Consider the following 18,553-nt stretch of genomic DNA (forward strand, 5'->3'; position numbering starts at 1 on the left):
GAACTTTATATCTTAGTATAACAATGAACCTTTGTAGACATGATTAAAGTGAAAGGATTAATTTCCTAAAAACTGAAATATACAGAATGTTCCCAGTGGAATATTATCAGTATTCCACAGCTTTCTTTTCTGACACCTAAATTTTTCTTATTTTTGTTTAAATATGTAAGGCCCTTAGAACTAGACCATCAAATATCATGACTGATGTGTATACATCTCATTGTGTTTATATTTATAAAATACTGGGTGATCTTTAAACTAAATGTATCCTAAATAAAAATAGCTCCTCAATTATGATAAGAAATTAAAATTATTTCTGGCTTATTGCAACTTCTCATGTTTTGTCTTATTCGATTAGTCTGTTTATTTTTAATCCCAATACATTACCGAGTAACTCTTTAATAACAGCTACAAATTAAATACTTTCGTTTAAAGTTCATCTTAACCAGACTATATACCTAAAACTTTTGCTTCACCTTTCTTTGAAATCTAAATACTCATGAAGCTCACTTACCACTTGCTAATGTCTAATTGTCTTTATTTGGCCCTATCTCTGTCTAGAAATGTTCAGGTCATTATCAAGGAACTTGGAAATAAAGAGATGATAGCCCAGCTTTCTACATAGTCACAAGTTTATTTGGCTCCAGGGATTATTGGGCAAGCTCTCAACTGTTATAGGGTTCAATTCTAAAATCTTCTTAAATAAAAGGTTATTAAACAAACGATTTTGTCATCGTATTGCAAATACAGAAAATAAGTCATTCTAAAAATAACTACATTTCTGGAAACATGCTTTTTCCTCATCTATTCTTTCAGTCTCTGTTTCATAAATTCCTAATCACCCTCAAAGACCTTTCCTTTCTTTGAAGACATCCTTGAATTCTTTAGAAAGGATTTGTTCTAATTTTTACAAACCTCTGCTGGGCACTTATGACAAGAGATTAATCGTTTTACTTATATAAGTCTCATCCTTTAGATATTAGCTTCATTTCTTAAAGGGATGCTTTAAATATCTGTGTACAATATGTAGTCTCTTCGTGATTTGTTGGTTGGTCTAATGAATGAAAGAATGCAATGAAAATATTTTATAAAAGCATTCAAATATGGATATTAATTGCTACTTAAACAGATTAGATAAAATGTAAACTCATACAATTAAAATAATTCCAGAAAAATAAACACATTTCAAAAATGTATTGTGAAAATAAATTATATTTAAAAATCTATGGAAACATCCCACATAATGATGATTTATGTCCCAAGTAAACAAGTCAACAAGTAAAAACAAAGTAAAAACAAAAATCATTCTGGGTATACTATATAATAAACAACTCTCTTAAAATGCATGTGCATAGAAATCTACACTTTTATAAATGGTAATGAATCTACATTTAAAAGTAATAATAATAGTTGAGATATTCTGAGTACCTCCCATTGGCCAAATCTTATCCTAAACAACTTTACGTTTTGTCAATGACTTAATTCTCACAAATAAAATAGTATTCTAACACAATACTATGATAAACAAAATTTTAGACATTTACAACATTTTTGTAATTGGATTTGCTACATATTATAGTTTAGCAAAAATATAAATTCATTAATGAAATAATATTAGAAAAGCCACTTGATAAATTCCGATTTATAAAGAGTCTTATTTGATACCAGGAAAGACAGCAAAAATAGGTCAATATTTAGGTCAATTATACCAAGACCCTCCCTGGAATAAATCATATCTATATTTGAAAAAGGAAATTTGATTAGTAATTTATTCAATGCTAATTAGTTTGTAGCCACAAGCCACCTTTACCACCCACATCACCCCTTCATTCCAATACCTTTGGGTTGGTTCCATTCTTATTCTGAATGTTGTTTAACCTAAAATGTCTTTAGGGGATAATTTTCTAACCACCTTTAAACTACCACCCACAGTTTCTCACAAACGAAGATGCATCAGAGAAGTTCTTTTTTCTGTTTCCTAAGTGGAACAAAGGAAATATCAAAACATAAGTGACAGGTAACTTTAAACTTTCTACTGGTGATGTTATTGTTCTACACTTAAAATGGTAAATTACTACTAAATTATGGTTGATGGCAATGTAGTAAACAATTGAAATGATTAAAATAGGTCAATAATAACCTAAACTATAAAGCTCCCCAGTTTTAATAATTTCATATAACTAGTAGTATAAACAGAAAAGATAATGGTACTGATTATTCGTTTTTCTAAAAATTTAAATGTAAAGCCATTGACAAAGATATATCTGAGTGGAAATATGTATTTGTTCAAGGTATTTGTAGACCAATAGCTCAGACTGATGACTCCCTCCCATGTTTAATGTAAACATATACATATACTGTGGCATGTATGTATGCACACATAATCATGTGCACACACATGCATAAGTAACATAAATATCTATACTAATAAAAGGGTAATGTGCTAATTAGACTGGCAGTCTTCCAGACGTCCTTCCTGACAAAGTCGGGGCTGGACGAAGCTGCCCGACCCTGGTCCTGGGTGCCTGCAGCTGGCCAGAGGGAGGGAAGCCTGGGTCCTGTGTGCGGGGACGAGGCAGAGGCAGTTAGGGGTGATCAGGCCAGCAGGGGAACAGTTAGGGGCAATCAGGCAAGCAGAGGTGGTTAGGGGTGATCAGGCAGGCAGGCAGGTGAGCAGTTAGGAGCCCACAGTCCCAGATTGCAAGAGGGTCCTGATTGGTCAGGGTGCAGGCAGGGCTGAGGGATCTCCCACCCCCGTGCACGAATTTTGTGCACCGGCCTCTGGTATTTAGATAAGTTGGAGACATCACTTGAGCCCATTTTTGTTTTATTTGCACAGGGACATCCATTATTTTAAATGCAGGAATTGAGTCTTATTTTATAGTATGACTTCAATAATTTCAGTAATGTAATTTTTAAAATAGTCTTTGTTTATTGAAATTATCTTTAAAAATCTCATATATTAAAGTTGTGTTATGTGTGAACTTCATTTTGTAAATAGGGCATAGTAAAATATTTTCTACATGAAAAGTGTCTAGCATCTGATAGAGCTTTAACAACTGCCTTATTGTGAGGCTGCACTGACCTAAAACATTTGAAAACATTTTGTTTTTACTGTATTTGCTACAATGTGACATCACTTTCTCATTTCCCCACTAGGAGAAAGGTCAGGCACCCCCATCTGACAGATGTAAAGACTAAGACAGCAAGCAGAAAAGAGACTTGTCAGCTAGTTGAGTCAGAAAAATGGCAGCGTCTGTTTACCACCCAGTCGTCTTCTGACAGCCAGCCATAAGTCTTGCTTTACACAAAAAGGAGGCCAACCAGGGGCTTTTGAAAAATTTTGCTAATACACAGGTATCTAGTCTAATAATGTCAGTTATAATGAGATTTTGCCTAAGCTAGTTTCTTGGAAGTAATCAAAGCCAATTTAAAAGCTATCTATATTTCCATATACCTTCTAGATTTTTGTCCTATGACATTGTTTCACTAACTTTAAGACTTAATTTTACCATCATATCCTCAAAATTAAATGTAAGTTTAATTACCTGGAATAAATCAATAGCTATCCCATTTCAGTTTGACTCTATCATTAAGCAATGGATAGTCAAGGAATTCTATGACTACATTCACATTTTAGACAAGCCAGCCTGGTACCTGGAGGATAAATTTGCTAGTCAGAAATGCCATCTAGGAGGCTGTTGCAGACACAAAGTGAGAGATGGCCTGGCCCTACAATAAGACAGTGATAGTACACCAAACAAGTGTGGGTGAGCTAAGGATGAGAAGTAAAGAAGAGACTCATAAAGGCAATAAATGCCTAGGATTCAATAGGTTGCAAAGGAAATATAGGAAAAAGATCAAAAGTAGGAAGAATGATGGTTTGTAGGAAGGTTTTACATTTTTTAAAGGATTAAATTTTAAACAGTATTGATAAGGTTCATGATTCAAACCTCTTTGCTCAGATCTATTTATTAGTTGATTTAGATATTAGCATGGGATCTAAAGGTACCTGAAATTTTATTTTTAAAGATTTTTTAAAATTGATTTACTCATTTATTTTGAGGATAAAATAAAACACAACTTGAAAGTAACTTAAAACTTTTACCAGCTATCTCATATTGTGCTTTAATGTTTACAAGGCTGTTGTTCTTAATGACAACTTGGTAAATTCAAAATACAAATAAATATAATGGAAAGGTATGAATGCCTTCACTTCATATTCACCGATGAGAGTAATAAAGCTGATACTAAAAGCAATAGACATTAGAAACTAATCACAGCTAATCTATATATGCAAAAGCCTAAGCAACTGAATGACCAGACTGACCAGAAGGACTAGAATGACCAGAACAACTGGTCACTATGATGCCCACTGACCACCATGGGGCAGATGCTCAATGCAGGAGCTGCACCCTGATGGTCAGTGAGCTCCCACAGCAGGAGTGCCACTCAGCTGAGACCCGCCCCTGGTGCCTACCAGCCTGGCAACAGCCACTCACTCCCTCAGTAGTCCTGCAGGTCTAATCTCCGGAGAATGGGCCAAGCACCTACGGACCAGTGCCACCAGCACGATCCCAACAGCACTGCTGGCCTCCTGGAAGTCAAGGTCGGGCACCGTGACTGCTTCCCTGCCCTAGATGCTCCACAAGGAAGAAACAATACAAAGGTGACCGCCAGGTGGCTCCCAACAACCTGTGAGAAAGTCAGCGGGGGGGGGGGGGGGGATCTGAATCCTGGGCCGGCAAGGGCATCCCACCGTCCGCCAGGAGGGCTGATCGCATCCTGACACCCCCACCCTTCTCGGGACCCCAGTCTTGCATGAATCTGTGCACCAGGCCTCTAGTTTTAAATAAAGATGGCATAGAACAGAATATCCAATCTGATTTAATTGAAATTGAAATTTATAGTATTCAAAAATAAGAATACAATTATCACCTCCTCCTTTATCAGCACACACAAGTAATAACAGGTTGCACAATTACATTCCTTTGCAAAGTATCATGAGTCTATTCCATGGAGAATAACTAGAGAAAGTGATGCTGATGAATAAACTTTAGTTTTAAGTGCTTGAACTGCATATAAATTTGCCTTCTGGAAAGCTGTTGAATGAAAGAACTCTAGAGTCTTAATCTATTTAGATTATTTTTAAAAATGTTTGGCCTTTTTCCTCTTTTTAACTTCACTTAACTCTCATTACAAAACAGCTCTATCCTACCAGTATGAAAACCTATTTTACAGAAAAATCCAATGCCCAATCACAAAATGATACTACGAACAATCTGTTCATTTCTGTGGCAGAGGGTTGGTGATGAGTGGTTTGTCTTCTGATTTACCTTTCAGAGTGTTTTATTTGTGCTTTTATCTTTGTTTTCAAACTACTCCATAATCATCAGCACATCTGACATTGCTAACTTCCTACTGTCACTATGTGAATGCTACTTGGGAAAAATGAGAAGAGATGAATACAGAAGGTTTATATAAATCCTGTAATATTAGAGAAGGAATTTTCAGTGGAACAGAAGAGCTGATTTGGGATACTAGATGAAATATGCGTTTTCTAAATAAAAAAGGTATTGTTTTCTTAGAAATGCCATCTATTGTCTAATTTTACACAGAGCTCTTTATAAAAGAACTAGAGGCCTGGTGCATGAAATTCATGCATGGGGGGGTGTCCCTCAACCTGGCCTGCACCCTCTCCAATCTGGGACCCCTCGGGGGATGTCTGACAGGGGTGTGGGATTGGGCCTAAATGGACAGTTGAACATCCCTCTCACAATCCAGAACTGCTGGCTCCCAACCACTCACCTGCCAGCCTGTCTGATTGCCCCTAACTGCTTCTGCCTGCCAGCCTGATCACCCCCTAACCACTCCCCTGCCGGCCTGATCGCCCCCTAACTGTTCCCCTGCTGGCCTGATAGCCTACAACTGTCCTCCCCTGCCTTAACCTGCTTACTCCTCCAAACCGGCCTCCTCTGTGCCATGCAGAGCTGTGGGACCCCCAGGCCTCATTGCACGGAGCAGCCACTGGGCCCGCCTCTGCTGTGCACGCAGCCATCTTGCGAGAGCCATCTTGCTGCAGCATTGTGCGAGGGCATCAGGCTTTAATTATATAGGATTATAGCAGATTATTTAACAAACTTCACTTTAGAATTACAACAAAAACCCACAAACTATAGGCATCAAAGGTTATAATGCTAAATTTAAGACATTTAAAATGCTTTTAATAAGAGAACATTAAAAAAAACTGTTGTAGTTTAAATGTAGCTAATTAGAACTCTAATTTGTAAGTGGTTTATAAATGGTGAATCCACAATTTAAATGGAAAAACCCACTGTAAGGCAACAAAAATGGAGAAACAATTGATGAAACATTCAGATGGGTTAAATAGACTTCACTGTCTATACAGGAAGTTCATTTTCCTGAACTTGACATTGAGGAGAATTTGTTACAATGATCTTTACTATCATTAACTTATAATAAGATGTCCACAATTATGTTTCATTTGTTGCTATCTCCTCTGGGTGGCTTTTGGGGAACACTAAAGGACTATTATAAAACACAATAGAGGAGATTTTTCATATGAAATCGAGATAACATTATTTCAAACTTTTGGTTTTGGAAGAAAGTACAACTTTGAAAAAAATGTGCAAATTGAAGATGGACTGACAACTCCTCAATTTGAAAAGTTAGAACATTAAATCCAAATGAATAAATAAACAAAAAGAGCCACAATGTATTATCCTATATAATAAAAGGGTAATATGCAAACGGACCCTAACAGCAGAAAAACTGGGAATGACTGGTCACTATGACAGACACTGACCACCAGGGGGCAGATGCTCAGTGCAGGAGCTGCCCCCTGGTGGTCAGGGCACTCCCACAGGGGAGCTCTGCTCAGCCACAAACCAGGCTGACGACTGCCAGTACAGCAGGGGTGGTGGGAGCCTCTCCCGCTTCCTCAGCAGTGCTAAGGATGTCAGATTGCAGCTTAGGCCTGCTCTCCGCTGGCAAATGGACATCCTCCGAGGGCTCCGGGGCTGCCAGAGGGATGTCTGACTGCCAGCTTAGGCCCTATCCCCCAGGGAGCAGGCCTAAACCAGCAGGTGGTCATCCCCCAACGAGTCCTAGACTGTGAGAGGGCACAGGCCCGGCTGAGGGATACCCCTCCACCCCCATGCACAAATTGTTGTGCACCGGGCCTCTAGTCATTTAATAAAATAAGACAATACTTCTAAGAGAATACATTTCATACCAACGTGTGTGTGTGTGTGTGTGTGTGTGTGTGTGTGTGTGTGTGTGTAATCAGCATTTTTAGTGTCTTTTGGGAAGTAATACTTTAAACTCATATTTAAAAAAATATCTTAGGTTAAGAAACTTAATAGAATTTATAAGGTAGGAATTTAGATATGATGTTTCCAGGGTTGTCAAGTATTCTTTGTTCTCAAATAAGGCCATCAAGTGCCTTGAATCTGCAGGTACTTTGAATTCTTTCTCAGATATGAGGACTGTATGTCTGCAGTTCTAGGATAATACCACTAGAGGGTACCCTTGCCTAACTCCTCAGACAAATGGTGATTAAATTATAGTTTCTAACAAAACATCTTTTTATTGAAATATATAAATTTACTATTTATATAACTAGTTTTTATAACATATAAGTTATGTTTAAAGCAAAGCTGGCTATCTTGGGAATATACTAGGAGGTTCACATAATTCATTATCTCTGTAATAATGCAAAGCCACTTACACAGCATTTTTTGTTGTTGTTTTTTGCTAATCACTATGGAAATTGTATTTACACAAGTCTTTATAGGAAATACATTCTTCCCATCTACATGACATAAATGAAAGAGCTAAAGTTCATAGAGGTTAGAGATGTTTAGAGCTCTTCATATTTTGACTCCTGTGTACATTTTGAGTGTCCTCTTATCAATTTATGTATTTATTTATTTCCCACTCAAGGTTAGTTTTTCATTGATTTTTGAGAGAGAAGAAGAGAGAAAGAGAAACAGCAATGTGAGAGAGAAACATCGATCAGTTGTCTCCCATATCTGCCCAGATCAGGGATCAAACCTGCAACCTGGGTATGTGCCCTGATTGGGAATTGAACCCTCAACCTTTTGGAGTACAGGATGAGGCTCCAGCCAGCATAGCCACCCTTCCAGGGCTTGAATGTCTTCTTTAGTCCTAAATTCGGATTATTTGCAGTTTCCTGAAAAACTTTATCTCACATATTTGTGCATACCATTGAGAATCATATTTCTAGTCCATTCCCACTTGCACTCTCACATCCTTTCCCTCATTCAATAGAGGAACATCTTATTGTCCTAGAGGTACCATCTCAAATTATGTTGACTGTGGGGAAACATATCCTGCACACATAATCCTTAAATTACACACCATAGAGTTTTCTTAAGTTGTTAAGTTTCCATAATAATACTACCAAGCATATAATCTCACTAGGGGCCCAGTGCACGAAATTCGTGCACTGGGTGTGTGTGTGGGGGAGTGTCCCTCAGCCCAGCCTGCCCCCTCTCACACTGGGAGCCCTCAGGCGTTGACCCCCATCACCCTCCAATCGCAGGCCTGGGCAGGGGACCCTCATTTTCCCCCATCACTGGTTCTGCCCCCAGCCCAGGCCTGATGCCTTGGGCCCAGGCGTCAGGCCTGGGCAGGGGACCCCCAGGCCCCTCCGATTGCTGGCTCTGCCCCTTGCCCAGGCTAGATGCCTCGGCCAGAGGTGTCAGACTTGGACAGGGGACCCCCATCTCCTCCCGATCACTGGCTCTGGCCCCCGCCCAGGCCTGAGGCCTCTGGCCCAGGAATCATGCCTGTGCAGGGGACCCCCATCTCCCTCTGATCGCTTGCTCCACCCCCCGCCCAAGCCTGACGCCTCTGACCCAGGCTTCAGGCCTGGGCAAGGGGACCATCATATCCCCCCAATCCCTGGGTCAGCCCCCCACCCAGGCCTGATGCCTCGGCCAGAGGAGTTGACCCTCATCACCCTCTGATCACCAATCACCAGATCGGCCCCTTGACCAGGCCTGAGGCCTCTGGCAGAGGTGTCAGGCCTGGGCAGGGGACCCCCAGCTCCCCGTGGTTGCAGGCTCCACCCCTGCCCAGGCCTAATGCCTCTGGCCGAGGTGTCCAGCCCGGGCAGTGGGGACCTGCAGCTGCAGCAGCCCCGCGATCGCGGGCTCCGCTTTAGGCCCAGGCAAGAGACCCCTAGCTCCCAGGACTGCCAGCTTCGACCGTGCCCAGCTCCCATCGCTGGCTCCACCACTACTTCCTGCTATCACTGGCCAGGGCGGAAAAGGCACCTGATTCTCCGATCATGGCTGGGGGGCAGGGCAAAGGCAGCCCCAGGGCTGCCTTTGCCCTGCCCCCCAGCTCTTAGCTCCCCCCTGGGTTTCTGATCACTGTCAGTGGCAGGGGGCTTCTTCCTGCTTTCCCTTTCGCCTCCCTGCATTGTGCCTACATATGCAAATTAACCACCATCTTGTTGGCAATTAATTTGCATATAGCCCTGATTAGCCAATGAAAAGGGTAGCGTCGTACGCCAATTACCATTTTTTCTCTTTTATTAGTGTAGATATAATTAATGCAACATATCTATATCATGTCAAATATATAGTCACTATTATCTCCATTTTTCTTGCATGAAAAACTGAGCAAGCTATTAGATTATCAAGTTACTAACAATAATTTTTAAAAGTATATTTTTGGCAAGTTAAAGTTTATTAGTTCAAGGAGTCTAATAAAAAATAAAGTGAGAAAAAGAAAAAGATGAACTTATTGGTACTTGTAAAAGAAAATTTCAGGAGTAGTCATTTAACAGCTGCCTACATCCAGACAGTATGCCCTTTTCTTCCTCACGGTTTCTGTTTCATACCCTGGCTAGCTCTGGCAGAAAAGAAAGGGCTTTTAATGATTAAAGAGTTAAATATCCTCGCAAAAGGCAATTTTAAGAAGAGAGAGACTCTCACTCCTCTAGCATCCATTTAATCTCCATGAAAGACTCTAGTCCAGCTTGGGTCATGGGTCCTCCATCTGGAGAAAAGGATGAAGCTCCAGCATCGTCTCGGTCAGGGCCAGGTGTCCTGCCTGTGACCAGGGGTCGTGCAAAGTATACTCATGGACCACTTCATTAGAAACACCTGGCGTGAGTGAGAGCAGAAATCTCCCAATGTGTACATGTGGCTTCTCATAGCAAAACTAAGAGATAACTACTCTCATGCAGAGCTAAAGAAATAGAAAATGCAATTATGGGCTTTCCTGTTGAGCATACATTTTCTTTTGTACAGTTACCAAGTTGGATTTTTTGTTTAACTTGGGCCTATTTGAATGTCTCTATGCTCTAAATGAGATGAAGCCACTAAGTCCTTGAAGGGTAGTAATGCCATGGGAAGCTGAACAGTTTGTGGGTTCGGTACATGATTCAGGCGGGGAACACTTTTTGCAGATGATCCTGCCATGGAGACATAGTAGGAAGACATTCTTGTGACTTTGCACCATTTTACGGAATTGGAACAGTGTAAGGGACTGACAGCAAGTGGACCCAAAATGAAGAGAATAAACCAAGTTGCTAAGGGCAAAGCATACTTACAGACTAAAATCCTCATTAGCAGCACAAAGCTAGAAGCCAAATTTCTGCTATCTTGGTAGTACCCCAGCCAAGGACGCACTAATTAGACAGGGAGATAAGCCGTGTTGCTAAAGCAAACCCATCCTTTGTTTATGATTAGGCACGGAGTGACAGTGCTGAGTGAGCATCAAGGTCCAAACTCCCATTCTCACAGAAAAGAGCAAGGGGGTGCCCAAGACTAAAATGCCCGCCAAGAGTGAGCACCAGAAATAAGGGCTTTGAACTTCAACTGAGCAAAGTCTGACCCCCGCATAGGTAAGGGAACTAGGTACAGTGAAGTGCAGGGGTGCCTAGTGTGCTGAAGCGAGATATTTTATGGCTACACCGAGGCAGAATCTGGAATCAGTGCTGGGGAAGCAGAAGCTGAACTTTAAAACTAGGACTTACTTCTTGTGGAAGTTACTGCTATAGACTTTTTTTCTTGTTTGTAATTTTTCTAATTTTTATTGAATCTTTTGGGGTGGCATGTCTTAATAAAAATACATAGGTTTTAGGTGTACAATTCTATAATACATTATCAGTATATTTTATCGTGTGTTCACCACCCCAAATCAAGTCTCCTTCCATCACCATTTATCCCCTCTTTACTCTCTTTTAACTCCCCCCACTCCCTTTCCCTATGATAATCACCATACCATATCTGTTCTATGAATCTTATTTATTTATTTTCTTTGCTTAACCCCTTAACCTCGCCTTTGACAACTGTCATTCTATTCTCTGTATCTATGGGTCAGTTTCTAAATTCTAGAAGAAAACAGGCAGTAAAATCTCAGACATTTCTCATAGCAATATTTTTTTCTGATATATTGCTTCAGACAAAGACAAAAGTAAACAATTAGGGCTACACAAACTAACAAGTCCTTGCCCAGCAAAGGACACCATAAACAAGTGAAAAGACTGCGCAGCAATGGGAGAACATATTTGTCACTGATACAACTGATAAGGATTAATATCAAAATTTTATAAATAATTTATAAATCTCTACATAGAAAATAAACAATTCAATTAAAAAATGGGCAAAGGACCCGAATAGAAACTTCCCAAAGAGGACATACAGATGACAAAGAGACATATGAAGAGATGCTCACCATCACTAATCATTAGAAAAATGCAAATTAAAGCCGTCATAAGATATCACCTCACACCTGTCAGAATGGCTGTCATCAATAAACCAACAAACAAGTGCTGGAGAGGATGTGGAGAAAGGGAACCCTTGTGCAGTGTCAGAGAAAGACAAATACCATATGATTTCACTCATACCATATGTTGCATCTAATGAACAAAATACAATAGGCTCTTACCTGGTTTCAGTGATATGGTGGGGATTGTGGGGCCTGGTCCCTGTGAGTAGAAATGTCATACAGAGTGGTACAATAAAATGACTAGACATCAACAGTCACAGAGGTTCTGAAAAGGGTAAAGCAGGAACAAGATCGGATCGACTTGTAGGGTCTCAGCAAGCCACTGTGAGGGTCATAGTTTCATTATAGATATCTTGGATCTGAACTCTAATCCAGCTATTGCATTTTATGCACAAAATGTGTACAAGAAAACATACCCCCAAAAAAACACATATTTATGCAAGATCATAACCTGAATTAGAATTCAAAGATTTCTAATCCAGTAACGTTCACTATATCATATTACTTATAGATAGTAAAGACACAATCACTAAGTTCATACAATTTCCTACATTGTATGGTTACTGACATTTGGGTTATGAATTAAATTACAACTATTGTCTCAATTAACTCTTTGCCATTTGGGGCAATGGGATCTTTTCCATTAAAATATTTTATGTGCAAAAACCTTGCCCTGAGTCAGGCCTGTGAACCAGTCAGAGCACCAAGGCAGGCGCATGTGACAGTGTGAGGGGAACCAGCTTTTGACAAGTTTGCACCGAACGTGAGTATAAGCTGGTAGTTCTTGGCTCAGGAGGCGTTGGAAAATCTGCTGTGACTGCACAGTTTGTTCAAGGATTTTTTTTGTTGAAAAATATGATCCCACAATAGATTCTTGAAGTTGAAGCAGATGCGCTCAGTGTGTGCTAGAAATCTCGATGCTGAAGGAACGGAACAGTTTACAGCAACGAGGGACTACATGGACAACAGACAGGGCTTTGCGGTAGTTTATTCCATCACAGCTCGGTCCACATTTAACGAGTTACAAGGTATGAGAGGACAGATTTTTCTAGTTACAGACATTGATGATGTTCCAGTGATTCTGTTTAGTAATAAGTGTGAAGCGGCAGACAAAGGAGTTGCAGGAAAGGAACGAGGTAAAAATCTAGCAAGACAATGGAACAACTCTGCATTCTTAAAAATCCTCTGCAAAATGAAAACTAAATGTTAATAAGATCTTCTATGACCTCGTGCAGCAAATTAACAGGAAAACTCCAGTCCTGGGAAACCCAGCAATGTCATTGTGTCAGTTGCTTAATATCCTCAGTGCATTGTAGCTCTGAGCCAAGTCTGGAGAACGGCTGCCCAATTAAACAGTGCCAGCCTGCCAAGGCTGCCAAACCTACCAGCATCTTAAACGGACTTTCTGGGTGGTGCCCTCCAAGAGGCAGGCAAAAGCCACTACATCAGTGTGCACATTCTAATCCCTTTCCAGTCACAAGAGAGAGGGCTTCTTATAGACAGTCCTAGAGCACGCAGCTGGGAACACCAGAGGCTGCCATCCACTCTTACTGCTGAGCGGAGTGCTCCCCCACAAATGTGTACGTGTATGGGAATGGAGTACCATATGCTTGAACATGCCCGTACTTTGCATTGAGAGTGCAGTAATATAAATCCTAAAAGCATGAGCACTTCAGCATAATAAGAGAAAGTCCAAAGAGCTCCTATATACACTACTCCAGATAACTTCACTTCCTTGATAGTTGTAGCTTATTGTAAATATATATATATATATATATATATATATATATATATATATATATATGAAAATCAAGGTCATTACCATTGTATTATACAAAAAATGCTTTGATTAACATAGCTATAATTTTTTTAAACTGTATACAGTGATCTTGTCTTTACAATACAATAGTCCTTTCAGTATAATGTCTTACATTAAAGACATAGCCTTTAATAGAAGTTGGGAAGCAAACATGCACATTTTCAAATCTCTTATTATATGTTTCCTTTTTGTTGACATAGGGGGCAATATTTATAGTTGTGTGTACAGTGGTGGTCTACAACAAGAAGTGTATATTTTCAAACAGTTTTTAATGTTTTAACAATTTTTGTAAATCATGTTCCAGCTGCTGCAGCTGTAGCTTCTCATTGCGAATCCCCTGCTTGCTGACATAAGTATATTTGCAATATGAAATATACAGGATTGGCATTTTTGCCTGTTAGCGATTGTTTCCCATGTGTAACATTTTAGTTGAGATGTTAAGTGATGGACAAGTTCGGTGGGTGTGAATGTGGGCAGTGATTTTAAACATGTGTAATTGGTCCCAATACCCAAATTGCAGTAACTATTGCTGTTTCATTTAGCAATGGCTTGTTACTTTGTAGGCATTAACATTTGGGTGTCTATTCACAGTATTTAAATTGACCAAGCTAATTTTGCAACAACCTAGAAGTGGCCAAATGTAAACTAAAAGTGGTGCAGTTTTATATAGCAGCACCAATAAGTTTGGATTGCCATGCAAGAGCTTGCATTATAAAAAATATTTTATTGCTAAAATCATTTCATTTTATGTATACTCCATTAGAGCACTATGCACATGGATTTAATGTTTGTGTCTGCTTAAGTGAATTTAAAAAGCTATGTGAGTTCATATAATTTTATATAAAGCTTTGTAACATGAACATTCACACAAATTTTAAAAGCAAAGTTCTTATATGCTGGCTTGTTGCACAACTAACATAAACTATGAAGTTGTCCTCAACTTTGGCAATGTGAGTGGTCTTTGCAAAATATGCCTAATCTATCTGGTCTCAGGACCATGCCTTTCATAGCTGTAAACTTAGTAGGGCTGGTGACTCTAATATAAATTCAGCATACCCTGAAAAAGAGACCTCCTTCACCAAATGGTCATTGACTTACCCATCATTGCTAGAAACTCATTTACATATGATATAATCTACCAACAACTAAAGATAAAAATTGCAAGACAAACATCCTTGGGAGAAATAACATTAACTTGAATTCTCGATAAAACATAAGAAAAAATATTTTACTTTACAAGGTGATATAATAATTCAATATGCCATATACAGTTATTCAAATATATAGAACAAAATATGTATTTATAATTGTTATTAATAACAATAAATTTTAACTAATTTTAAACCACTATTTTGTTATGTTTTATTGAGAAATTATTATTTTATTGATTTTGACAATGATGGTGTGATTTTTTTCTTTATTGATAAGGTAATACATATGTGCCCTTACCCCCCATTTTCTTTTTACTTATTCACTAATGCTTAAACACACACACATACACAAACACCAAGCTGACATTTTCCTAAATTAGTAGCTTACAAAATTCAGCAGAAAAGAAAACTGCTTAGAGAACTATATTGAAAGTCTTCTTAAGTGTAACAATTCAAGGCTATAATTCTATTTCACTAAGCTTTATAACTTAACTGAAGAAAGCCATTTCAAGGAAAGAAATTATATGAAATGAGACTACCTGGAATAAATTATTAACATCTTGAAAGTACATTTATATAGATAATTTATTAGTTAAATGTTCTTACTTTGCAGATTCATTGGTAAACTTATTAGAGCTTTATGTCAAATAAAGGTCTCTGTGTGGAATTATTACTTCAGAAAGGTACAAACCGAATTATAGGGAATAACAAATTCAGACTGCCAAAGATTGAAACTCTGATTTCTAGAGCAGTCTACCAGCAGCTCTGTATAAGCCCACACTTTAACATCGGCTTTGCATAATTAGTGAGAATAAGAATAACAGCCGAAACCGGTTTGGCTCAGTGGATAGAGCGTCGGCTTGCGGACTGAAGGTCCCGGCTTTGATTCCGGTCAAGGGCATGTACCTGGGTTGCGGGCACATCTCCCGTGGGAGATGTGCAGGAGGCAGATGATCGATGTTTCTCTCTCATCGATGTTTCTAACTCTCTATCTCTCTCCCTTCCTCTCTGTAAAAAATCAATAAAATATATTTTAAAAAAAGAATAACAGTGATCATGCTGCTAATATTGTTCTGTATGTAGAAAAGTAAAAGATTCTTAAGTAGTTCTTTAAAATCTCAACTCAAGTTTCCCTTTTGTGCACTGAAACTCTTACTTTCCAATAGCACTCCACACCAGATTGGATTCACACACAATCTTGGTAATACTTTTACTGCAAGAAGGTGTAGAAGATAAATTATCAAGTAATCATTTACTCTTCCAAAACAGGTTTTATTGATTTTCAGATGTGTGGCAATAGATACTATCTGTAATGGAAGAACCAGAATTCTATATTTTTCCCTTAGATAATAAAACAATCATCTCTAATAATGTACAGTATTTCCAATCACTGTGTTAGGTTTCATATTTTTCTATACTCTAATTTAAGTCTCAAAATCAGTTTTAAGAAATGCTACCTATTTTTGTGCTCTCAAAAATACCACATGCCTGAAAAATTTCATGTTAGAGCTTGGAGAACTTTAATACTACAATATAGACATGAATTGCTCTGTGGGTCTATAAGACTGGAGCTAAATATATTACTATAGTTTGAATTTGGTGAAACCTATTAGTTCAGCTTCTTAAAATATTATTTTATTCCTTTGTGGCTCTTTATATTCATTCCTATTTATTAGGGTTTCATAATCGTCTCGCCTGGGTTTTATAAAGTAGTTCCTTTGTAATATTGGGTAGCCTCTTTTGAATGTGTATTCACTATTAACCCTTGTTTATTTAGGTTTCTGTTGGGACTAAAATTATTTAACAGTAGAAATGAATCAAACATATTTTTAGATATAGGTAGTGGACAGATAGATTGATAACTAAATATATAGACTGAAAGATACATCAGTCTATCTTTTATCAGCTATCTATCCTGAGTTTTCAGAGTACTCTGTCAAATTTTTTAAACTATACTCATAAAAGCAATGTAACTTAAAGAATAATCAATCATTTGTGTTATTTAGTTGTTCTCTGAATAACAGTCATATGTAATAAGTTGTGTTTCTAAATAATAGGGTCGTTCTGCCATTGGAGAGCAAAGAAAATGTTCTTTGAATTTGAATCAAACAACCAGTTTTACTTTGCCAATCTAGAAATGTCTAGAAAGATTGAATAATATTTTTACAAGATTGTAAGATGCTTGCAGGAGTCCCTCCCAACATTACCTGCCCTCCTCAGATCAGGTCTTCTTCTCTGATCTAAATCATATAAAAGATTTCTAGGTAATATGACTGACTCGAGTTTCTCCCACTTCATTCCATCTCCCATTTTGTTGCCATTGAAAAGTGTCTTCTAAAACACCGATAAATCAATTCATCCAGAACTAAAAACCTATGGCGACATAATACACCCAACAGAATGACTAAAATAGATACTGACAACACCAAATGCGAACAAGCATTCAGAAAGCCTGGATAATCTATGCTTTGCAGGGGGAAATCAGGATGGTACAGTCACTTTGTGAAATAGTTTGGCAGTTTCCTATAAAACTAAACATGCGGTTATGATACCAGAGAGCAAATGCACCATTGAGCACTTACTCCAGGGAAATAAAAACATGTTACCACAAAAACCTGTACACATGTTCATAGTAGCTTATTCATAGTAGCCAAATACTAGAGACGACCCCGATATCTTCCAATGGCTGAATGATTATTCTTACCATAAGATATTAAAAAAGGAACAAACTAATGATATATGCATAACTTGTATAGATCCAAAGTAATTAGAGTGAATAATATTTATTTATTTATTTATTTATTTATTTATTTATTTATTTATTTTATTTTTTAATATATTTTATTGATTTTTTACAGAGAAGAAGGGAGAGGGACAGAGAGTAAGAAACATCGATGAGAGAGATCGATCAGCTGCCTCCTGCACACCCCCCATCGGGGATGTGCCCGCAACCAAGGTACATGCCCTTGACCGGAATCGAACCCGGGACCCTTGAGACCGCAGGCCGACGCTCTATCCACTGAGTCAAACCGGTTCGGCAGAGTGAATAATATTTTAAAAAAAAAACAACCCACCACAGATAATTCTAAAAGGTACATACAATTTAATTCCATTTAGATAACACTTGTTAGTAATAGCCAGGGGTCAGAAATGGGGATGGAGGGGTGGCAAGTATGGCTACAGAAGGGCAATAGCAGGGATCCTTGTGGTGACTGTATCTATGTCAGGACTCTGGTGGTGATATGGTACCCTGGTTTTGTAAGATGTTACCATCTCATTATCTATGTTCTACTACTGCGTAAAGGTTAGATGGGATGTCTATTATATCTTAAAGTTTCAAATAAATCTATAATTGTCTCAAAAAGAAATGTTTGATTAAAACAAAAACAAAAACTATGATGACTTCACAGTGTTCCCAAAGAACTAAAATTATCTGTGTCTTATATGTAAGGACATTTAGAATATGTACTTCAGACATTTATTATCTTTACTTGTTCTGCTCTACTACCTTATTTCTACCCTGCAACCTACACTTCCTACATGTTAAACTGTGTAAAGTTTCTTGTTTATATCACTCTGGTACCACTGAGTAGTGTGAATTGTGGTCTCATAATGTGGTCTCTATTATTACAGCGAACTTTAAGGAAGGTTCTGCTCACAGCCTTCCCCTTTTTCTTCTCCAAAACAATACTAAGAAATATTTTCACTATGGCTACCAGGGAGGAGAAAACCAAACAATACATTTTTTTTTCTCTCTAAGTACATTTAACAATATAAAATCTAGTTATAGGGA

The 18,553-nt window shown here is 38.4% G+C and overlaps 1 protein-coding gene and 1 pseudogene across 2 annotated transcripts in view; one reads left to right on the plus strand and one right to left on the minus strand.

The window, feature by feature from the left end:
• The window catches only part of CADM2 (cell adhesion molecule 2), a 1,236,504-nt gene that overhangs the window by 553,512 nt on the left and 664,439 nt on the right, over positions 1 to 18,553 (minus strand). The gene's annotated exons all lie outside the window — the stretch shown is intronic.
• On the plus strand, positions 4,538 to 13,106 carry LOC132231858 (ras-related protein Rap-1b-like; annotated as a pseudogene).

The sequence above is a fragment of the Myotis daubentonii genome, chromosome 3 (assembly GCF_963259705.1).
Source record: "Myotis daubentonii chromosome 3, mMyoDau2.1, whole genome shotgun sequence".
Taxonomy (NCBI): domain Eukaryota; kingdom Metazoa; phylum Chordata; class Mammalia; order Chiroptera; family Vespertilionidae; genus Myotis; species Myotis daubentonii.